This window comes from Copadichromis virginalis, linkage group LG2 (assembly GCF_057382275.1).
Source record: "Copadichromis virginalis isolate Kocher_CV1m ecotype Utaka linkage group LG2, C_Virginalis_male_GT1.1, whole genome shotgun sequence".
NCBI lineage: Eukaryota > Metazoa > Chordata > Actinopteri > Cichliformes > Cichlidae > Copadichromis > Copadichromis virginalis.
Genome location: NC_140619.1, coordinates 29211262 through 29236274, shown reverse-complemented (window position 1 = coordinate 29236274; position 25013 = coordinate 29211262). Strand labels below are relative to the sequence as shown.

Below are 25013 nucleotides of genomic sequence, written 5' to 3'. Positions count from 1 at the left end.
ATCCTAACTTATTCCACTTGTTGTGTTTCCTCCTTTCCTTCTTCCAGCTGCACTTCTGTCCTGGTGGTAGCCCCAGGCTCTTTGTGCATTTGTGTTTGCACGTATGTGTGTGTATCTGTGCATTCCTGAGTGAGCAATGTGCTCACCTGCATTTTTTCAGCAAGTACAGAGTGAGCATGCGTCTCACTTAGATATTTGTTGGGCTTATTCTGCAAAAAATAAAATTAAGCAAGATTGCGTTCTGTAGCACACATAAAATTAAAATGTCAGTTACTCCTTCTCACCATACTTATTGAGTAGCTTCTGAAACTGAAAACTGGAAAATAAATAAAACCTCAGTCACACCAATGAAGTGTTTAGAGACCGGTCGCTGAGCGCCTGGAAACAAACAGTTGCTATGAAAAAAATGTACATTCCCCAACCAGTTTGTGAGCGGCTGCTGACGGCTGGTGGCTGTTACCAGGTGAAATCATACATACAAGTATATGGTACTGCACTGAAAACCTCCTTATTATTGACATGGTCACCTCTATTTTACATTGAAACTTGAAAAGTGTGACACAAACCGGACACAGAAAATGTTCAGCTTCAAAATAAAAGCTGTGCCTTATTGCTGCAACCAACACATTTCAAAATGTGCAGCTTTTACTTTGAAGGTGAACAGTTTTTCACACTTGGTGAATAGTTTGCAAGTGTTTGCAGATAAGTCCACATTCTAATGCAAACTACCGGCAACAGTTGCAGAAAACACACTTTTTCCTCGCGATCGCTCCCTAACGGAGGGGGGGGAGGGTCACTCACTGATCTCTAGGCCTGTGTGACTGTGACTTTACCAGTCAGTTTCACAGCGACTGCCAGCAACCACTCACCACCAGTCACAGGATACACTTTTTTCCTGGTGAGCAGTTGTTGCCACGTGGTTGCAGACCAGTCTCAAAGCCTGTGTGTCTAACATGTCCCTATAAATACATTTTGAAGTACAGTTTAGATCAGTTCCACATTTTTCACCAAAAAAAACAAAATTTCAGTTTCATCTGGTCCTGCAGATCTTTTGCAGTCGTGCTGGGGTTTAACATTTCATTCTGCCAGAACCACAGTTTTATTTTAAACTTTTCTTGGTCTTCCAGGTTTTGCCTTGATTTCCACAGCTCCTCTTAGTGCTTTTTAATAGTGACATTATGGATGATAGAAAACAGCAGCTGGAAGAACTTTGATACCTTCTTTATAGCATTTCTTTGCTCTGTAGTTTCATTAGCTGACTCCAAATGACACGTCGACTCTCTTACAAACCCTAACAAGGGAATCAAGACTTAACGAGTGTATGAAGTTCTGTGACATATCAAGTAGAAAGCTACACAAACATTTCTCATCCGCTTTCAATTACTGTGTCTTTTTGCCATAACTGATCGATTCCAGTTCCAAATCAGTTCCACAACAAATTAATTTCACTCAGGCGTTCACAAAGCAAACTTAAACTATGCAGCTCACAAAATATCCAAAGCAATAATGCGGTGTGTCACTGTTAAAACAATTTTCCCCTATCAATATTCCCAGTCTGACATAGCGAGGAGCCACCAGCGGGGTCACGGGCAGCAGAGTGAAAGGTGGCGTGCTGTATTTAAACGAATGAAATATTAATAGAGGCAGCCAATTAAAATAGGGGCAGCCGGAGTGTCCCAGGAATCCAGAGCAGACATTAGCACAGCTCTAATAAGATGATTTCCATCAGCTAGAGACAGACAGTGCAGGCAACGACAGCCAGGGCCAGAATGTCCTGGGGTGGGTGGGCAGCAGGTTGGGTGTTAAAGTCTGACTTGTGCCTGGGGGGGGGGGGGTTAGGGTTGCACTGGGTAGTGAGGAAGATGTCAGTCAAGTGGGAGGAGAGGAGAAAAAAGAAGAAGAAGAGGAGCAGGATACTAAAACAATTTGGGGTTTTTTGTTTTTTGGGGGGTTTTTTTGGGTTTTTTGGGGGTTTTTTTTGCCTGTCCCATTTGGTTCTTTAGCCGTCAGAATTGTTGTCTGAAGACCAACAAGGATACCCAATGGATTTATTTTGCCAAATGGATCATCATGACAATGCCGTATTGGTCCATTTGATCGACCTTTGTTTTTATTATTTATTTTATTTTATTTTCAGTTGTTACAGACGGGACAGACATGAGTGAGGGATAGGAAAGGGAGAAAGAAAGAGGAAGGAAAAGAAAAACAGAAGGGGAGAGGGACAGTGAGAAAGGGAAAAAAAATCTCCTGGATCACCTGTTGAGAGAGAAAGAATAGAAAACAAGCAAAAAAACAAACAAAACAAAGCAACATACTAAACACAACACCATCGCATTAATCTAGCTAAGTGTAAACAGCAGTAAATACTAAATATTCAATGTTGTTGTGCAGCACGCAGGACAGACAGCGCACAATGTGCTTTGAAGTAAGAAAGGTGTAATTTAAGTCTACGAGCAGTGAACACCCGTGTGCACACCTGTGTGGATCAGCGCGCTTGCATTCAAATGGTTTCCACATGTAATGGTCTGCAAGAGGATGTAGAGAGCCATAGCCCTGTCCCCAGGGCATGAAGCAGGCATGGAGGAGATCCAGGCCCCAGACATCCAGAGGCCCCAGAGTGCGAGAGCCCAAGGAGGACCACCGGAGGGGCATCCGTGCCACCCTCATGGGAAGGGCTGAGGATCCCCAGACGAGGGGTCACCCAGTAGCCACCGAGCAGAAGCTAGAGGGGGCTGCACCGGCGTGCCCGCCGGCTCTGCCAGAAGCCAGCTGTGCCAGAGTGAACCGAGCCGCAGGCCCAGAGGCCGGAGGCCCGAGGGCCCCCCGCGCCCCAGAAGAGGGCTGACCGAGCAACAGGCGCCAGGCCCAGCCAAGTAGCCACCGGGAGTGAGCTGGTACATACCTGAGCGCCCAGCCCCGGACACCAAGAACCACCAATGCACCGACCCCTGAAGGCATCAGTCACCGGCAGGGGGTGAACAATTGTTACATGGATTGTTGAGACAACACTGCATGTGGATCCTTTAAATCTAGACCCACATTCAGCTGACCTGTGACTGTGTTACAACCCTAACAAACACACAGTACCTTCCTTCTTCTTGTTGTTTAGCACTTTCTTTCCTCCTGTCTAAATACAGCTCAGTGTAATTCATCAGGGAAATGAGAAATGTGAATTTTTCAGGTGTTTGAGACTCTCAAGTACGAACACACGCAATGTGTGTGAGAGAGTGTGTGCGCGCACCTCATGCTGCTGAGGCATTAGTACGCTGCCCTTTTCTTGCAAAAGCGATGCCTGTAGTTGTATTTTATCTTAAGCCAGCATATCACAAGCAAAAAATCATTTGTTAGTGAATATGTCATTTTTGGGTTTCTTTTTATTTGACATGTGTGCCACTGTAATTCCCCTGACTCATCATTCCTAAAGGACACACAGCTCCTGGTGTCACACTCCCCTTTTTATCTGCAGCCTTACTTTCTCTTCCTTTTCATGGCTAGCCCTTGCTATTCTTAGCAGAGGATAGGACAGCTCTCCATTACAACCCACTGGATTCTGATGTCTACTCTTGCTTTCCCATTGCCTTAGTGTGTGTGTGTGTGTGTGTGTGTGTGTGTGTGTGTGTGTGTTGTGTCTGGTACTAAGCTAGCTTAAGCCAGCTGCATCGCACACGACTCATGCATGGCTTAACTGAGCGAATGCTAGTCTGTGTGAGTGTTTCTGTATGTCTTTGCATTTGCAATTGTATTTATTTGTGTGTGCGTGTGTGTGCACGTTGTTTCACCACGTTAAATTCTTTCCCTTGTGTCTGTGCACGTCTCTTCATATCATCCCTGCATCCTCCGGCCACACTTCTGCTCTTTTGTCCTTTGCAAAACACAAACACCAACGCTGACATAAATTACAATGGATTTATCATCGTACATTAACCTTTAACATCCCCGGTGTTATGTAATTTAATAATATTTAATTTACCTCAGTAATGCAATGTCAGTGATCATTTTGGAGTCATTCACAGTATAATATGCCAGTGACAGGCAGAACAAATACTTGGCTCACGCACTGTGAGTAGGCATACTTCCATGTGTATACACACACACACACACACTCAGTGGTATTCACAGAGTAATCAGCACTGCAGCTATTATTAATGAGAGAGAATCAGGTCATTAATATTTAAGCAGTGTCACTGGGGCTACTGCCATGAGAGTGTGTGGGGTCTGTTTGTGCATGTGTGTGTCCACATATAGAGGAGGGCAGAGGGACTATAAAGCAATTTCCTCAGGCAGGGTAGTGAGACCCACCCATTACAATACTATAGACATAGATGGAGACATATTACTGCCTTAAACAGAGAGAGAGAGAAAAGAGAGAAGCAGAGGAATCTGATTTTGCTTCGTTCACTTTAGTTTCTATCCTCTCCCATCCCCATCCCATCTCCATCAGTTGTTTCTGTTCTGTGGAGGATAAAGAGGCTCAAATGGGAAACAGCAGATATCTCATTACATCACAGTGGATAGGATAGGCCTGGGAGCTTCCTCTGTGCGTGTGTGTGCGCGCGCACGTGTGTGTGTCTGTGCTGCCAATGTGAACTCTTCTAAATGAACACTGTTGGGGATTGCGACTCTTTGCATGGTGTCACACTGGGTATGCACTGGTAACAAAGCACTCACACACATACAGAAAAATCACACATTTCCTTAAACCCACAGGCTTGCAGAATCCTGGGGTCTGAGGCTAAAAGTTTGAATGGCTGAAGAAAGGGCTTCAGTACAAAAACTAAATAATGACATTAGCTTTATCATGTATTCTCTGTCCTGCTCTCAGCCCCACAGTGTCTTTCTGTGTCTAGGATTAGTTGATATTACTTGCTCTGCTGAGCGAGGAGAATGAGACAGGTCTTACTGCCAGTTCCTAGATTGGGAGGACAGGGAACGTTGTTTTTGTGTGCGTGCATATTATAATCTCTCATTATTTAATCAAGCTGGAGAACACACAGCAGCTGAGCAGCTTCTGTACACCTGCCAGCACGTGTGCTCGGATAACGCTGAGCTTTTTTCTGATTTAATCACTGTTAACGCGCTGATTGAAAGCTAATTAGTTAATCTTGAATTCTTTATGATATGGTGCGTGTGTGATTCAGATGTGACTTTCCTCAAATTAATAAATGTGAAAATTAAAGTTAAAATTCCTGATCAAATGCTCTCTTTTTGCTCTCTTGGCTTGAGCTAATCTTACCAGGCGAGGGCCAGGCAGGGAGAGAGTCGGGCCATTTAGGGACAGGCGAAAGCACGGTGCCCTGAAGGGCTGTGCTGGATTTATAACAACAGCAAAGCTAGATGATCATTGTGAAATGGGCTGTGGCACACTAAGTGTTTTAGCTTGGATAGCTTATATTTTCTTGAAAATAAAATTCAATCAACTGCCCAGCCCTGAGGAAACATCATTCTGGAAACCTAACCACACAAAATATTTACAGAATCGAGAGTATGTTTTAAAATTTACACTCAGCTATCACACAATCTGTTCGTCAGAAGGAGTTTGACAAAACTTTATGCAAACCTCATGCACGGTATCATCCCAGCTGCTGATGTGGTTCTAGTGATTCTTCACAGCCTGTTAATCAAACGCAGTCATTTGTCTGCAAAAACATTTCAAATCATCATCATAATAGCAATCTGCCACATTACCTTATACTTTCAGTCACACAGCTCTCATTTATTATAGGATCACAATCTAGTTAGAGTTTGGCATCTATAGGCACCATCACTAGAGTGATGAGAAAACATCCTCCTGGAGCCTACAGGTGAATGCTCGAGTGTCAGAGAGTTTGAAATAAGGATTCAGGTCTGCAGTACTGACATGTCAGAAGGAGAGAGGAAATTTCCCAGCTTAAATAGATCCCCAAATTGAGAGAGTGTGTTTGGAGGCACGAGAGCGAGCTATGTAAATGCGCATGACAGAGTGCTGCTTGACAACTGAGATACACATCCACTTCAGCCACTACAAACAGGCTTAATTGATGTATCCTTGATCATTTAAAAGAGGGATGTCAAACTCATTTTACACTGTCAGCCACATATATCCCAATTTCATCTTAAATAGGCCGGACCAGTGAAACTCCCCATTCTATCAAAGTAAAGAAGTTTAACTGTTTACATTTTTAAAAAAAAATTTACATCGTCATAACATATCAGCATTACGTGACATAGAAATGTTGCTGTATTAAAGAAAGATCTGTCGGCACGACTCTTTAAATTATAAGATATAAATGTGAAAAATTGCATTAAAAAAATTAAAGTAGATTATTGCCTAGGCTGTCTTGTAATATATTCATTAAAAAGCAGATTTTTGTTAATTCACAGAAAAGGCACTTTTTTTTTTTTTTTAAATTTTGCACCCATAAAAAAAAGACACATTTCTATATTAGATGGTGAAAAAAAATGGATTTTACTGTCTAATACTTACCATAATTTTCAGATTATAAGGCACTGGATTATAAGGCGCATTAAGCGAAGCAAAACAGTCAGATAAGTCAAACTTTATTCAACTCATTCACAATAATTCTCAACACTGTTCAGTTGTAACACAAAAAAACAGAACAATACACTCACTTTTTCAGTTCATTCCTTTTCCACAAATCCATCAAATTCTTCATGTTCAGTGTCTGAGTTTAACGGTTGGGCGATTTCGGCATCAAGCATGCCCGGATCCCTCTTGTCATTGTCCATGTCACTACTTTCCTCCGCGAGGCTCCTGACTACAGTAGCCGTACTGCTCCAACAATCCATCAAGCGATGTAACTTTGTAGCTTACCAAAGTCATACTAAAACATTTTGACAGATTTTTGAGCGCCATGTAGCACATAAAATCAGTTCGAGGTCAGTAAGCACAACCAGAATTAATACACAAGGATTATACGGTGCACTATCGATTTTTAAGAAAATTAAAGGATTTGGATTATAAGGCCGTATTTTTCGGTCTTATAGTCTGAAAAATATAGTAATTACTTTGGTGTAGTATGAATGGCCACGGGGAAGGCTTTTATCAGTAGGAAAAGCTGCAAAACTCTCTAATATTTATGCCCTACTCTACATTTTCCAAATCCAGTGGGCTGCATTGAAGTGTGCACTGGGCCGATTCTGGCACCTGGGCCTTATGTTTGACACCCATGATTTAAAATATCATGTGGGTTTAGAGCTATATTTACCTGCACACAGATTTTCTTTGTTGTTCTATTCTATGGTATCCAAAGCACATTTTTTTCATTCTTTTCTTCCCCACTTTTTTTTTTAACATTTAAACCTAGACTTGTCACAGCAGGAAAGAACAAGAGCAGAATGATGGATATTTCCCAGCAACCAATGCCATTAATTTTAGCAGTTTGACTAGTGTTTGACAATTTGAAAAGATTCACTGAGCTTTAGTTTGACTTTACATTTTTTCACTTGATAATGAGATAACGAGCCAGAGCTTATGGCCATAAATAAAACTGAATAAAGTTAAAGAGAAGTTAAAACGCAAGAAAACAGTGCATAAAAATACATGAGACAGTTAAAAAAAGAGAGGCACAAACAATTAAGAAGGAGAAAAAAGAGAGAACTGGCATTGCTCTAAAGAAAGTTCATAAAAATGTGCTTTTACAAGTGATTTGAAAGACGTGATAGATGTTGCGAGCTTTACCTCCTCAGGCAGATTCTTCCAATTCCAAGAGGCCCCGATGGTCACCTCAAGACTTGAGCCTTGATTTTGGAGGGAGGCATTTGAGGATCTAAGGCTCATGTGGAGCCATCGTATCTGCCATGTTGCTTGGAGCCAGACCGCAACATGCTTTAAAAGTGACGAGTAAAGTTTAAAGATCAATTCTAAAGCGTACAGAGAGCCAAATGAGATGAGCCAGGATCGGGGTAATATGATGCCGTCTGCTAATACCAGTAAGACGCTGAGCTGCTGCATTTTGAACCAGCTGGAGAGGAGAGAGTGACCAGAAAGAAGAGAGTTGCAGTATTCTAGCTGAAGGAAAACAAAAGCCTGGCTGCAAATATTGGTTTCATTTTTGCTCCTTTTACTGTTAACTTTTGTGATTGTTAAAAGGTTAGGGATGAGTTGAAAAACACCCCAAAGTTTCTGGCAGCTTGCTTCTTGTTTGCATGTAAGGGGTCCAAGTTTGGATGGTTTCATTATAAGATTTTGGATTTCATTGTATTCATGTATTTAACTGGAGAACAGTTTGTGCCATGCAGCTGTCCATATCACTTAGACAGTGAAAAGGGGCATCTAGGGTTATGGCATACTGGCCACCCAGTTGGAAACCAGTCAGAACAACTCAATTAATTAAGAAATCTGCAGCATAACAAGGCTTAGGCTTATCTGTCATGACAGGTTGGGGTTAAGGGGACAGAGACAGGGCTAAAGACACACTGTGAAAGAGAGAGATAGTAACTAATGATTAAACATATAGTGAGTGAAAAGAGGTGCGTGAAGAAGAAACAGTGCATCATGGGAACCCCCCAGCAGACGAGGCTTATTGCAATATTTTAGTGCTTTAACGGGCATGCAGAGATAAATGACACATTGGGCATATTAAACAAATTTGCTAATGTGCAATATCATGGTCATAAGTAGATAAGTAGACTCAGAAAAAAGAAAGAAGTCATTTGAAAATGTAAAAACGTTGTCATGCTCCCATTAGGAGCACCCAAATGTTCGCTTATTGGCCATCAGCCTGTGTGTGCAGTGATTTGATTACCTGGAGCTTCATTAGGACAGAGAGGCAGAGGAGGCCATGCTGGTAGCTCCGCTATCCTCCCTGCTTGGGTATAGAGTTACATTTGCACGGAAGACACTGCACTGATTAGTGAGCCTGGAGGCTCGGAGGGTTGTCGTCGCACTGTGTGCCACTGTGTATGGCCTGCTTTCCCCCAGTGCATCTTTGCATTAAGATCATATCTACTTTGGTTTCCAACAAAGCAAAGATAATCTGGATATTGATATGGGAAGCCTTTGTGAGGGTTTTCCAGGAAAGAAGGAAACTGTTTGTCAATCAACCGAGCGCACACAGATAGACTGGTAAAAAGCTTCATACCCACACGCGGGCTGCACTGGCATGCCCTAAGGATGGACATGTTTGTGTGTTTTACTGGGAAGTTCCTTCCCCGCTTGAATTTTAAATTTGTTTTTGCGTGCGTGTGTGTTGTCAATATTTCTGCACAGAATCTGCTTCAGTAGCCATGTGTTTGTTTGATAGACAAGCACAGTTCTGTCCAGTGGAGCCAGTCGGAGGTGGGATCTTTGCAAAAAAATAAAAATAAATAAATAAAAAAAACACATCAGTTCTATCAACATAAATCTCCGTTATGGAGCTCTGTTGAAACAGGATTCTTTATTATGTTTGATCAGCTTCTCTTGTAGCGCTGCTCCCTGTATGGAGCCCGCTTTGTTAAAATGATGAATGGTTCTTTTAATTGTTTCTAATTGATATCTGCTCTGAAAGACTTTGTTATGAAACACCGCCAATTTAGTAACACCGATACTCTGTAGAGCCTTATTAATTCTCCCCCGTCTGGCTCGAGTCTTGTGCAATTGAAAAGAACTCCGTCTGTGTGTTTGTAGGCCCACTAGGCAGTAATATTTCTTAGTGTGTTTTTTTTAAATGCCAAAAGACTTTTTTTTTTCTTTCTGTTTTTTTTTTTTAAATTATTATTTTTGTGTGTTCACCTCCTTATGTCCAAGTCTTTGGTGCATTCAAGGGCTTCATGCCTTAATTCTTCAAAACATTACAATGTAATTTGTGCTGATTTACTACTCTGTTTAGGGAGCTGGCGTAGAGATGGTCTATAGCCATCTTACAGCCTGGCAAATGTGTTTTTTTTTATCATTTATGATGAGGATATATTGGATGATAAATTCTCATTCAGCTGCCCCGTGGCAGGCATGCGCTCGCTCTGCTGGCGAGCTGCTCGGAGAGAACATTTGCATACATATTGTCTCACACCTTTAGATAGACTTTCCCTTTCTCTCACCCATTCGCGCTCTACAGCTAACCTTTCAAAGCACTTCCAAAGGTACATTTAATGAATAAATGAGGGAATTAAGGAAACAGGAGAGAGAAAGAATGCAAAGAGGAAGAGAAAGCTAGAGGAAACACTCGGGGGTGGTCGTCAGTCAGCAGGCCTAATGACACCTGTAACCCGTCTGCTCATTTGGTTTTTATGGAGGCCAATCACACATGTGAGCTGCTGCATTAGTATTTGTTTACTGTTTCCACGTACTTTCCCTGCGGGTGTTCGCCGCTCCAACCCGTGATCACCTCGTCAGTTCATCCAGGTGTAAACAGGACGCTAGAAATAAAAACTGACAATAAATCGGATAAAAACCAAAAAGGACATGAGGCTATAGAGATGCGGAGATAATCTCAGAGACGTATTAACTTTAGATTAAGGGGACAAATACGTCGCACATTACATGCATCTTGTTTGATGCTTTGCCATGCATGCTTTGTCCATTTGTGTCGTAGCATGTCGTGAGCTCTGCATTTGCAGTGTACAGACGGTACTGTGTTTGCTTTACAGCAGCCTGTTTTAGAAAACCTTTACAAACCAGCTGACTTTACAAGCTGCCAAAGGTGCTAAATGGTGCTAATTAACTAAATGAAAATACTGCATTCTAACATAGAACTGCTGAAAAAAAGCAAATGATGTAAAGTCTCTTAAATATATCTGTCTATTTAAAGAAAATGTGAAAAAAATAAAGTCTACAAAAACTTTTTTTCTTCCTCTTAATCTGTGGCTCTGGGGAATATGTGTACCAGTCATGCTGCCCTCTGCTTTTGCCTCTTAAAGCATGAATGAAGCCTGAATATCTAACTGAAGTTTAAAATGACAATACAGTAATATCGTCCAGTGCCTACACTCACTGGACACTAGAGGTGGGAATCACCATACAACTCGCAATACGATATTATCACAATACTTAACGCACGATACGATATTATTGCGATTTTTTAAAATATTTTGCGATATTTAAATTCTGCACATAAAGGTAAACTTTATCAATATTCATTTCATCTAATATCAAAGTCTCACACTCAGTCTTTCTCTCATTTCAGTCAGTTTTATTGTTGACAAACTTGAACGGTTTGTATTACAGTCTAGTCCAACTTAACTGAATGCAACCATCTGGTACAATTATAGCTATTCTGAACTATGCAATTTATGAAAACTATGCAGCCCATTCAGCAACTGAAGAATTTGAAAGTAAATTTAAAAAAATATAATTTTACATTAAATAAAAAAGTTTTAAACTTAATTAAAATTAAACATGTCTTAAATTAAAATAAGTAAACTGTCATGTTTATTGCTGCCAAAAAAAAAAAGTTAAACACATTTGGACAGTGAAGGAATGTCAGGATTCTTGCTCAGAAAAAGGATCAACATGCTGTGAAGTCAACATGCTCTGACTCCAGAGCATGTTGACTTCAGAGAAAAAATTGTTTGTAACAAAATATCGATTTCTGCTGTCCCTGTATCGATACATTATTAGCAAACAAAATATCACGATACTACACAGTATCGATTTTTTCCCCCACCCCTACTGGACACTTTATTAGAAACACCTTACTTGTGTCAGGAGGTGACCTGTAGTTTTCATCATATTTTTCGTTAATGACCTTCTTTTTCTACCAAAAACATCACTAAGTAAAAACTAATGCATGATGTCAAAAACTATGATGAAATGTACTGACACTTTCGTCAGCAAATAAAAGCGAGATGAAAATATTCTGGAGAGACAAGATCCAATCAGGACTAATTAAGTTTGGAAGTGATCCAATCAGAAGTAATCTTGTTGTGGAGTAAGGTTAGATGCATACATTTGACTCTTTTTAATTTTTGCTTTTTCTTGTGTGTGTGTGTGTGTGTGTGTGTGTGTGTGTGTGTGTGTGTGTGTGTGTGTGTGTGTGTGGAGATGCTGTTTTCTGCAGGTCATCTTGACTGTGTGTAAATACCTAAATAGACTGAGTTGTTGCTATGTGGTTTGCTGATTAGTGATTTGTATTGACAAACAATTGAACAGCTGTACCTAACAAAGTGGCTAGTGAGTTGAGATAGCATTACAGATGCAATACTGAGAGAATGTTTCCAGACTTTGGAGGCACGTTACAACTGCAAGCCAAGCTTTCATGTTTGATTTCTCATCTTGAGAATTTAGTATCTACTCCTGCTACTGGTAGCCCAGTTCACTGATATCATATTACTTTTTCTTCTTGTCTCTCTTGCCTTTATTTCAGTAATTTTTCCTCCTCCTTGTCTCCACTCCCCCTCTCCAAGACCTCCCCCACTCCATCCATCCCTTCAGTGCTCAGGCTGACAGATTTTGCCTGGCTGTCCTTTCGTAAGTGGTGCTGTGTCTCAGGTGGCTGGTGTTGGCTGTTCTTTGAGGACAGGACAAGGCAAGACACTGCGTGGATGAGGGAGGCAGCAAACAACCCACTGAAAGCCTTGATGAATGCAATTTAAAAGTAGGCAGAGGTGAAAGGACAGTAAAGGAAAATCAACAGCACAAGTGAAAGCCACAGCATCACTGCAAACGCAGAGCTTAAACTTAGCCTTGGGTAACTTTGTTTATATACACTTGCTCTCAATGATAATTATGACCCAACTCTGCAGATGCTGTCAGTTCCTAACTCACTGTTTTGTTTTTAAGCCCACAATTTCACTGTTTTGTTCTCCTTCGTCACTTTCCACCACATTGTTTTCAGCCACAGCAGGCAGCAGTTTTTAGCTGCAAAATAAAAAAACACAAAAAAACCCCAAAAGCTTTGATAAAGCTGCTTTACACTAGCTGCCCAAACAGCAGAAGGGCAAAGTTAGCGACTCGCTGGTGTTTATATCGGATTCTTCAAATTAATGCCTGTGCTGCGATGTGGAAATGGGGCCACTGTTCCCTACATTTACATATTTTAAGGTGTTAAAATGTCACTCTCTGTTTACAGCTTGTTAAACTACCCACAAGTGACCAAATATACCAATTATTATAACCAGGAAAAGTACATTTTTTCAAAAGTTGTTTCACTTCAATTCATGCCATTTTAAATTGCATTAAACCTTTTGTTCTATAAGCTGCTGTTACCACTCGTTGCATTTAAACACATTGAAATAATTTAGCAGTTCCATTTGGTAATTATAGGGTTGATAAAGAGGATATATGATGGGGATTAGCAGATAGTGAGATAGGCAACCATCCAGCGGGAGACACCCTCCTGCTGGCTTGAAGGGATGCTGAGATTTATTGTTACTCTGTTAGATGGACCTTGCACTTTACTGTCAGTCTCTCTCTCTCTTTGTCTTCTTGCTGTGCACCATGATTCCCAGTAAGACAGATCTATAGCTGTACACCTTTTCAGGCAGTGACGCGTGATAAAACAGTAATAAGAGATGAAGCTAAACAACTGGTCTGCAAATGCTGTCATCTACATACTGGCGCCGTTGTGTATCATTGCCGGCCTGTGGTGGTTGTGGTTGTTTTCCTCCCTTTTTTTTTTGTGATTTCATAACAGACCTTTATAAATGTCCTGAGACTGATGTAGGCAGACGCAGAGAAGGACAGGCAGACAGGCACTCAAACAGGTCAGTTTCAGACCGAAAGAGACCGGTAAGCCCTATATAAGCTTGGCTTTACTCTCTTATTGAACACTAAAGCTCTCCCGTTTACATTGAGCTCCATGCATCCAACCACAGAGCGAAGAGAAAGAGTTTGGGGGACATGATTTATCTTTGCCAGCAATATTTCTTCAGTGGATGACAGTGATTGCATTAATTTGTTTTGAGATCTGTTTGCAATGTTCACGCGGACTGCTCGTCTTTCCCGCAATTATGGACGTCCTCACGGCTTGAAATGCTGCCATTGAAGTTTTTGGCACATTTGCGATCGAACCGTTCTGACTATGAATTATGTCAGGTTCAAACCTCAGCGAGGCTTATTTCATTTGGATGCTCTGATTTATGAATGTGTAGGTGCTGCATACATTATAGAGTTTATGAAGGAAAGGCTCAGCTCCACTAATGAAACCACGGTACAGGAGGACACGGGGGGGATCGGCGTGCACCGCAGCACCTCCCAGGCAGCCAGCGGCCCTGTGTGCTTCTGACAGACAGACGGTTATGTAAGAAGGCAGAGCTAAAGGTTGCTTTGTCTCCTGAACCACCAGAAATCCACACAGCAGCAGCGAGTATAGGTAACCCACTCACCTGCTAATAATAAAAGCTTCTTCGTGCAATGATAATAAAAAAAAATTAAATAAAAAAAGACCCTTTAGTCCACTTCGTGGAACACGGATAAATGAAATTCAACAAACTGAATGTTATGGGTGTTTGGATGTGGGAATCACAGCCAAGGCTCAACCACTCAAAACATCTAATCAGCATGATCGAAATTCCCGGTTGAAAATAAACAGCCCTAACCTAAAGCAGTTATTAATTACTAGGCCAAGTTCAGTACTTGATGTATGAATAATTATTATGATCTTCAGGGAACTGTCCATGTAAAATTAGATTGCTGATTGCCAACCTAAATAATTAACAGCGGTGTAATTACGGGGGACTGTGGTTCACTATGTGATCCTCTCTCTCTAGCATTTGCAGCTGTCATATGGCAGCTTAGGTATAATGAGCATTCAGTATAGGGACATTGTTTGGGACAGCATGACATGTTGCTACCTGCCCAGATGCTAGCAGCAGTATTAACAGTCCACTGTCCGAGCGATTCATCACCTTGACAACGCATAAAGCTGTCACTGAGGAGACAAAATATTTGTGCCCTGAGCTATGCAACCAAGACGTGTCTGTAAGCAAATTAGTTGACGTGTGTGTGGATGTCTGTGCCTCCCTCTGGACAAGCAGCCTTGAACTCAGGTAAGGACTAATGAGTTTAGCATCTCCCCTCCTGCTGTTTGCTACTCGTAAATAAGCACTGTGTTTGAAAAATAACTAAAGCACACATAAAGATTTGAACCACTCCTGAGGGACAAATTGTTTGCGTAGACAGAGCCACATGTTGTTGGTATAATGCTCGCTTCCGTGTTTAATATGAGCACTTTTTCACTCTAAGAACTGAAACAAAGCAGCAAAATTATCAAGAGTTCTCCACGAAACAATAAAACAATCAGTTTCCCTAAAAGCTATGGCTTCTATCCTCCAGGACTCCCCATACCTAATAAAGAAAAAAATGGGAGTGGATTTAAGTCGCATAATCTTTTGTAATTTAGCAGCCATAGACACTTAACACCAACCTTATTTTCTAAGGCTTTTCTTTAAAGTCATGAAAGACTTTAAAGTAAGACTGTAAGACTCGACTTAGAGGGAAATTTAGAAGAACTGGGAAGCTTGTGGCTGTTCTCAGTGGACACACGTGATAGCTGTTTAAACACCGAGCACTCTCTCCTTAAACGTATTGATGCTGTTTCACGTTTTTGTGATTAAAGATTGTTTGCCAAACCAAATGAAAAAGAAGAGACCCAGATGATGCGTTAAGAGCTGGGAGTGACATGATTCCCAATTTGCATGTGTTCCAGTAGTAAAGTCAGCAGCATGCTCATGGATAGAGCCTGGTCGGTGCTCTGCGTACGGCCTATTTAGCAAGTCACAAATACATAATCTTACCAGTGTAGATGTGTGGATTTTATTGACAGTTAGATGCAGTCCTACGCCACAAAAAGAGATCAAAGCTAACAAAATAACCAAGCTTATGTTCTCTATGCTGTGGACCCATCTTACTGTATATGGCACAGAAGCTTTTGAGATATTTTATGATATGATAATGATACTGCTAAGCAATGTAAAATAATACATACAAACTCAAAAATGCTCTGAATCACACAGGGTTAAGGTTAACACGTCTGGTTAAAAGTAGAGAGGGTGTATGCCTCCCACCTCCTAACTGGGAGCTGGTTCCTGAAATCTGAAGGTGCTGCTTCCCATTTTACTTTTTGGCCTTAGCCCTGATTTTTCTGCCTGTGTTCAGACAGCAGTACCTTGCGAATGCTTTCTGTTACCATGACACATTGATAATAATATCCCCAGTAAAGATGACCTTTTCTTCTTTCTGAAACCTTTTGAATTTTGTCTCTAGCACAAAAAATAACAAAGTTACTGTCATTTAAAGAGCATGTGTAAATTGGCCAATGGGGGGAGAAAAAGTTAGGAACTATTTATTAATGTTTATTTATTAATGTTTAGATGCACTGGCACCATCTTAGATTATAAGTCAGGGTTGGAGGCACTCCAGGTGTTCCACCTGGGAACTTCAGATAGAATGAAGAGGCAGAGGAATGTGCTCAAGCTCAGGTCTGAAAAAGTGTTGGTTTCAGAAAGCCACCATGCCGTAGCTCTAATACATCCATAACCCATCCATCCATCTTCATCCGCTTTATCCGAGGCCGGGTCGCGGGGGCAGCAGCCTAAGCAAAGAGGCCCAGACCTCCCTCTCCCCAGCCACCTCCTCCAGCTTATCCGGGGGAATACCAAGGCGTTCCCAGGCCAGCCGAGAGATATAATCTCTCCAGCCTGTCCTGGGTCTGCCCCGGGGCCTCCTCCCGGTGGGACATGCCTGGAACACCTCACCCAGGAGGCGCCCAGGGGGCATCCTTGTCAGATGCCCGAACCACCTCAGCTGGCTCCTTTCGATGTGGAGCAGCAGCTGCTCTACTCTGAGCCCCTCCCGGATGGCCGAACTTCTCACCCTATCTCTAACGGAGAGGCCAGCCACCCTTCGGAGGAAGCTCATTTCTGCCGCTTGTATCCGCGATCTCGTTCTTTCGGTCACTACCCACAGCTCGTGGGTAGGTGAGGGTAGGGACGTAGATCGACCGGTAAATTGAGAGCTTTGCTTTTACACTCAGCTCCCTCTTCACCACGACGGACCGGTGCAGCGTCTGCATTACTGCAGCTGCAGCCCCAATCCGTCTGTCGATCTCCGGCTCCCTTCTCCCATCACTCTCGAACAAGACCCCGAGATACTTGAACTCCTCCACTTGGGGCAGGAACTCATCCCCGACCCGGAGTGGGCACTCCACCCTTTTCCGGCTGAGAACCATGGCCTCAGATTTGGAGGTGCTGATCCTCATTCCCGCTGCTTCACACTCGGCTGCGAACCGTTCCAGTGCGAGCTGGAGACCCTCACCCGATGAAGCCAACAGAACCACATCATCCGCAAAAAATCAGAGATGAGATTCTGAGGCCACCAAAGCGAAAGCCCTCCGCCACTTGGCTGCGCCTAGAAATCCTGTCCATAAAAATTATGAACAGAACCGGAGACAAAGGGCAGCCCTGGCGGAGCCCATCACCCACCGGGAACGAGTCCGACTTATTGCCGGCAATGCGAACCAAGCTCTTGCAACGGTTGTATAGGGATCGAATGGCCCGTAGCAATGGGCCAGACACCCCATACTCCCGCAACACCTCCCACAGGACACCCCGAGGGACACGGTCGAATGCCTTCTCCAAGTCCACAAAACACATGTAGACTGGTTGGGCAAACTCCCATGCACCCTCAAGTATCCTCGAGAGGATAAAGAGCTGGTCCAGTGTTCCGCGACCAGGACGAAAACCGCATTGTTCCTCCTGTATCCGAGGTTCGAAGAGCGGACGAACTCTCCTTTCCAGCACCCTGGCATAGACTTTCCCAAGGAGGCTGAGGACTGTGATCCCCCTGTAGTTGGAACACACCCTCCGGTCCCCCTTCTTAAAGATGGGGACCACCACCCCAGTCTGCCAGTCCACAGGTACTGCCCCTGATCTCCACACAACATTGCAGAGGCATGTCAACCAGGACAGCCCTACAACGTCCAGAGCCTTCAGGAACTCGGGGGCGGACCTCATCAACACCAGGGGCTCTGCCACCAAGGAGTTGTTTAACTGCCTCAGTGACCTCGCCCCTGGAAATTGGCGGGTCATTCCCCTCATCCCCAGACTCTGCTTCCTCCTCGGAAGACGTGTCAGTGGGATTAAGGAGGTCCTCGAAGTATTCCTTCCACCGCCTGACAATTTTCTCAGTCGACGTCAGCAGCGCTCCGCCAGCACTATACACAGTGCAGGTAGAGCACCGCTTTCCCCTCCTGAGACGCCTGACGGTTTGCCAGAATCTCTTCGAGGCAGTCCGAAAGTCTTTTTCCATGGCCTCTCCGAACTCCTCCCACACCCGAGTTTTTGCTTCAGCCACTGCCCGAGCCGCATTCCGCTTGGCCTGTCGATACCTGTCGGCTGCCTCCGGAGTCCCACAGGCTAACCAAGCCCGATAGGACTCCTTCTTCAGCCTGGTGGCTCCCTTCACCTCTGGTGTCCACCATTTGGTTCGGGGATTACCACCACGGCAGGCACCAACCACCTTGCGGCCGCAGCTCAATGCAGCACCTTTGGCAATGGAGACGCTGAACATGGTCCATTCGGACTCAATGTCCCCAGTCTCCCTCGGAATGCTGTTGAAGCTCTGCCGGAGGTGTGCGTTGAAGATCTCGCGGACTGGGGCCTGTGCTAGACGTTCCCAGCACACCCTCACTACGCATTTAGGTGCACCAGGTCTGTCCAGCGTCCTCCCCCGCCACCTTATCCAACTCACCACCAGGTGGTGATCAGTTGACAGCTCAGCCCCTCTCTTTACCCGAGTGTCCAGAACATATGGTCGCAGGTCTGGTGATACGATTACAAAATCGATCATCGACCTACGGCCTAGAGCGTCCTGGTGCCACGTGCACTTATGGACACTCTTATGTTCGAACAGGGTGTTCGTTATGGCCAAACTGTGATTAGCACAGAAGTCCAATAACAAAGCACCGCTCGGGTTCAGATCAGGGAGGCCGTTCCTCCCAATCACCCCCCTCCAGGTCTCGCTGTCGTTACCCACGTGAGCATTGAACATTGAAGTCTCCCAGCAGGACAACAGAGTCTCAAGGTGGAGCACCTTCCAGCACCCCCCACTCCCCCCCCAGGGACTCTAAGAAGGCTGGGTACTCTGAACTGCCACTCGGCGCATAAGCGCAGATGACAGTCAGGACCCGTTCCCCGACCCTAAGGCACAGGGAACAAACCCTCTCGTCCACCGGGAAAAATCCCAACGTACCGGCAGCAAGCCGAGGGGATATTAGAATACCCACTCCAGCCAGCCGCCTCTCACCAGGGGCAACTCCAGACTGAGACAGAGTCCAGCCCCTCTCCAGGAGACTGGTTCCAGAGCCCAAGCCATGCGTAGAGGTGAGCCCGACTATATCTAGCCGGTACCTCTCAACCTCACGCACTAACTCAGGCTCCTTCCCCACCAGAGAGGTGACATTCCATGTCCCTATTGCCAGTCTTGGCAGCCGGGGGTCAGTCCGCCAGGGCCTCCGCTCCTGGCCGCCACCTGGCACACAATGCACCCGACCCCTATGGCGCCTCCTGCGGGTGGTGGGCCTGCGGGAGGATGGGCCCATGTCTCCTCTTCGGGCTGTGTCCGACCGGGCCCCATGGACTAAGGCCCGGCCACCAGATGCTCGCCCTCGGGCACCCTCCCCGGGCCTGGCTCCAGGGCGGGGCCCCGGTAACCCTATCCCGGGCAGGGTAAACTGTTCCCTCGATATCCTTTTCATAAGGGTCTTCTGAATCGCTCTTTGTCTGGTCCATAACATGCAATATAATCCAAATGCACTCTTTCTCTCCCTCTGTCATCCACATCTATCTCTAACCTGGCCAGAGTGACCATTATAGGTCAGTTCCATCAGAGTGATGCGTCACACCCAGCTGCTTTTAAACCAAAGGCCGCTGCTCTGTAGTAAAATGTGGCTTGACCTGAATTATCATCACCATTCACGCCCTCTCTTGTTGTGGCTTGTAGTCACCGCTGGACTGGATCTCTCACCTCCCCTCACCAACACTCCCCCCCCCCCCCCCCCTCCACTCCCCACCCCAGCCCCGGGCAGTGGGCACCTAGACATTCTTGACATTTTGCAAAGGTTGAAAGACAAAGAACCTTTGTCTCCTAATAAGGCCACGGTCTATACCCCACCTGAATAAAAACACTGGGAGAGCAAGAGCTCTGTGTGGGTGCGTGTGTGTGTGTGTGTGTGTGTGTGTGTGTGTGTGTGTGTGTGTGTGTGTGTGTGTGTGTGTGTGTGTGTGTGTGGGGAAGCTTGTGTTTAGGTTGAGAGGTGTGCATGTGACAGTTGGGGGCATGGAGGTATGGCGTACAGGAACACTGACGGTAGTGTGAGAATGTAAATGAGCACTAATAATGGGTAGGCACATCAGAAAGAGGAGAGCCGCAGGTAGAAAACAAATGAAGGAGTGTGTGTGTGTTTGTGTGCGTGTAGGAGGAGGAGGATAGTTAGGGTTCAGCCTGACACTGTGTAAAGGACAGTAAAAGCATTGTTACGATCAGATCCCTATACACAGGTTGATAGTGTTAACCGTTTGGCTTCAGAGGCTAATGCCTGCTGTAAGCTGTGAGAAACACAGCAGTGCACCCCGACGCTTCGCCTGCAGTCACACAGACAGACTCAAGACAGGTTGTTGCTCTTGAAGAGAGCGAATTTCTCCATCACTGCAGGAACTTGAAGCGGAACTCACAACAGCCAAGGTCCTTCTGGTCTCATCTCTCTCTTGCTCTCCCTCTCATCCATCCATCACACCCCCTCAGCTCTACATCTCACCTCTCTTACCACCTCCCTTGATCTCTCCTGCAGTTTATTCCTCCGCGCTTTTCTCTGAAAATCTTGCTCCTAAACAGCTGAAGCAAGAGAGAGAAACATAGTGTTGCAGCAAGAGTAAGCAAGGACAGAAGTGGGATGAAACAACAGGTTTAAAAAGTCAACCTTGTTTGGTTTAGTCATTTATTGTTCGCCACTCTGCTTTTGTCACTTTGAGTTATTTCTCTCATCCACTCTCCGTACAGTTGTGGTCCGGTGTTATGCAATGTCCCTGCACTGTTGTACTCACTGTTTTCAAGGTACTGCAATTTTGTGGCGACACAGAACTAAAAGTGAGAACACAATACTTTTTTTTTTGTTCCTGTACTTTTTTCCCTTAACATTACATAAGCAAAAGGTAAAAATATCTGGACCTGTCTTTAGAAGCAGATGGTGTGGTTGTGACATCAGCCTCGTTAAAGGCAGCTATAACGAGGAAGAGCCAAGGGTTGTTGTGAAAAGTACACCGCCTTAAGTTCAGCTTCCACTGCTAACAAGGAGAAGAAATGCTCAGTGTCTGTGTGAAATGTACTATGAAACAGAACAAAAGTATGTGTGGAAAGACAAAAAAAAAATCTTTTAATTCTTTCCGGATAATGCTGCCTGTCTTTGCCCCCCACCTCCTGTTTCTCTGCTTGTATTCTGTCACTCACTGGAATGTGGGCAGATATGGGATAATAGTCAGACTTTCAGATTAATTCTGTTAGCAACTCAGGAGCCAATGTTAACCACGTGGTTATTGTTTTACCCATGAGCCCGTTGTCTTGGAAACGTTGCATAAGAGGGAGTGGGAAATCAGAATGCCCCTTGCTGATTGGGAGACAAGGTGGCAGATCTCTCTTTCTCTCGCCTCGTCTTCCCTTTATCTCCGTCTTGTTTTGCTTCCTTTTTCTTTTTTCCCCCCTCTACTCAGCACCATATGTGTCCAAGCAGCGGCAGTCCAGCTGCACCCCTTGTGGCACATGTTGAATGGAGATTCGTATGCAGCACCTCCCAATGAAGCTGAATGCAATCTAGGGGTCCTCCCACAGGATGTTTTTAGCATCAAATACTTCATTTCCTGCAAGTCGGGGGGATTTTTATGCACACGTTTTTGCTATTTCTGCATCAGCATTATTTCTGCATTGTGATGTACAAGACAACACAAACACAAAAAAAACAAAATTAGGCACCAGGTGACAATAATTGGAATATGAAGCAGGCAGGCTCTCAGGCGTTCTGCACCGCTGTAGATCTTTTCCAGTTTAATGTTATCGTTCCTGATGCACACAAGCAGGCTTTTCTTTTCTGTTTTCTTTTGTGGGTGTTTTTTCGGTTTATTTGTTTTGTTTTTGTTTGTTTGTTTTTTACTCTAAGTGTGCACATGGCATCTAATCATGTAGGCATTTTGATTAATTTTGACAATCCCTAAGCTTTAATAGCTTATGCTCGCATCATGAAGACTTCTGTTAATTTCTGCTCGAAAATGAAAATTCAAAACATGCCACTTGTATGTTTTTGGGTACATATTTTGGGACTCATGCAGCAAACGTTTCAAGTATGCTACTGAAGCTGACAGAAAGCTATCTTAAGACTGGTTAGTAAGCTTCCTGATTGAGCAGAATGGACAAGATTAGAAATGAGAATATAAGAGGGACAGCTCAGGTTGAGGGGTTTGGAGACAAACTTAGAGAGGCGAGGATGAGATGGTTTGGACATTTGCAGAGGAGGAATAGTGGGTATACTGGACAAAGGATGCTGAATATGGAGCTGCCAGGCAGGAGAGAAAAGACCACAAAGGAGATTCATTGATGTAGTTAAGGAGGGCATAGAGAGGGATGGCGTGACAGAGGAGGATGCTGGAGATGGAGGCAGATGGCGACTGCTGAAGTTAGCTGTCCAAAGAAGGAGAAGTTAGCAAAGTACGCTTCTCCAAGTAAACGGAAAAATGTAACCTGGTGGTTTAGAAATTAGCTTTGACACAAGAAAAATGTCTTCATCTTTTCCCCTTCTGGTTTCATCAAGCTGCTGGCGTGCACACAGAACCAGAGCTTTACCATGTATGGCGGGGGTGCTTACACTTGTCTCAAAGTAACTATATGAGTGCAAAATTCACATTATATTTTGTTTGTAAGGAAAAATAAGACCTGCCCCTATTGGTAACATTATGGAGACATCTGCATTTCCCCCCTTTTTAACTGATGGTAACAAATGCATGTTCTGAATATGAATAAAGATGTCTATGCCTGTGTCTACAGTCACAAACTGTACAGCTATTACAGTTTCTCAACCATGCAGCCCAGTTTCAACTAAATTAAAGTGCCTGTTGGCACAATGATTTATTGCCCAATTGGAAATGTTTGTCCACAGAGCGCTCACACACACACACACACACACACACACACACCTGTAAACACTCTCTCTTACACACACACGCCACTCTTTGAGTTGTGCTATGTGTCGTCCTTGGCTGTGGGAGGCCTTGGCTGGAGTCAGTGAGAATAGCGCTTTGTTGAATCCACTGAGACCACATGTTCCAGACTGCATGGCTTGGCCTTCCATGGCTTCCTTACGAGCAAGGCTGCGCGATGCTCGCATATACGAGGAGGATGAAAGAGAAAAGGAGACCGGGGTTGGGTTGTGTGAAGAAGGACAGCGCGTTAGGGAAGGATGGCCTTGGCTCTGGAGACAGGACAGTTTATCTTCTGTAGCCTCACTGAGTCTGCCTCACTTAAAATGGAGGAAGAAAGATGATCAGATCTGACATTTCAAACTTAATAAAAGCTTTCTTCTTCTTCTTCTTCTTCTTTTTTTTTTGAGGCAGGATTGGAGTTTATCCAAAAAGACTCAAAACACAGCGCTTAGCCCGACATACCTGGATGTAATTAGCGATCTGAACAAATCAGGGCTGCTTTATGTTGCATCTTCTTTGACAGCATAACCTTAAATTCAGTTTCTGGTGCGATTTGCATTTTTTTCGAGCATATAGCAAGCCAAGAAGAGTGCAGGGTGGGCAACCCCTTGTGTAAGGGAGCTGTCTTAATCCATGTGTTTAGCAAGCACCATCTGTTCCTTTTATTCAGATGGGAGTAGAAATATTTGGTTGATTAGGAAAGGATCTGTGAAGGATAGCTGCACCGTTACCACCAGCTACAAGGGACGCACATGCTCGAGTCTATCAACTGGTGTCTTGGAAAGGAAATGAGAGACAGACATACAGACATCAACATGCGAGTGCACAGATAAGTACATGTGCATATGGATGTGAACACGAACAGCACACAGACAGTAAGCATATTGTGTTTACAAAAGTGTAGCAGGCAGAAGCAGGCACACACCAGCTGAGCTGAGCAGATTTTAAGGAGTGTACATACAGTACTGTGCAAAAGTCTTGAACCACCCCCTCATTTCTTTATATTTTGCTTCCAAGGAGCCAGACTTTCTTGTATTTTTTAAAAGTGGTCTTGACCAATAATTCTCCAGGCTTTAAGAAGGACAAATGCTGCTTTTTCACTCATTTTCAGTCCAGTCCTTGTACTTGACCATTTTTATGTTGGGGAAACCTGCAGTCAGCTAAGACTGAAGAAGTCACTTGGATGAGTCATGAAACGTTTCTCCCGCTGAAAATGTGACATCCAGATAAACAGAATCGACTTCATGGGATGTCCTTATCTGGATGATTGAGCGTGAATCAAGACGTTTTCAGGGGATTTTTTTTTCTTTGTTTGTTTTCTAGTCGCATAACACATAGCACAAAAAACGCAACTAACTCAAGGGATGAATCAGTGTCTACACATAACTGACATCTTAGCCAAGAACCTGTTTTAAATTGTATTTTTGGACCCTTTGTGACAAGCAGCCTGCTGCAAAAGAATTTAATTCAGTTTCTTAGTTTAACCTAAAAAAATGCTGGACATGACAGTTTAACGGGCATAAAATTGGATTTTTGGAGCAAAAAAAAGCAAACAAGTTAACCTGACTCAACTCAGGATGGTGTGCAGTGTGCCATTCAAAATTTTAAGGAAACTGGGCGAAGTGAAGAAGAGGTGGCAGGCATAAAAATCTATCTACAGCAGATGAAAAGTGTCTAAAAATTTTTTAGCAAAGACATTGCACAAGACCTGAGAGATCCATCTGGCTCTTCACCTTATCCAGCTGCTGTTCACTGAAGACTCATCAGAAATGTTCACAGTCTTGGGAAGGGAACATCTTTTCAAAATTGATGGAATTATAAAATACAAAAAAGGATGTGATTGGCAACTGCATCATTTTTCAGCATGACAATAATCCCAAATACACTGCCAACACAGTAAAAGCATAGCTGGATAG

The 25013-nt window shown here is 43.9% G+C and overlaps 1 protein-coding gene across 1 annotated transcript in view; it reads left to right on the top strand.

Annotated features, from left to right (window-relative positions):
• LOC146717551 (A disintegrin and metalloproteinase with thrombospondin motifs 2-like) overlaps nucleotides 1-25013 on the top strand; it is a 142343-nt gene that overhangs the window by 82160 nt on the left and 35170 nt on the right. The window lies entirely within an intron of this gene.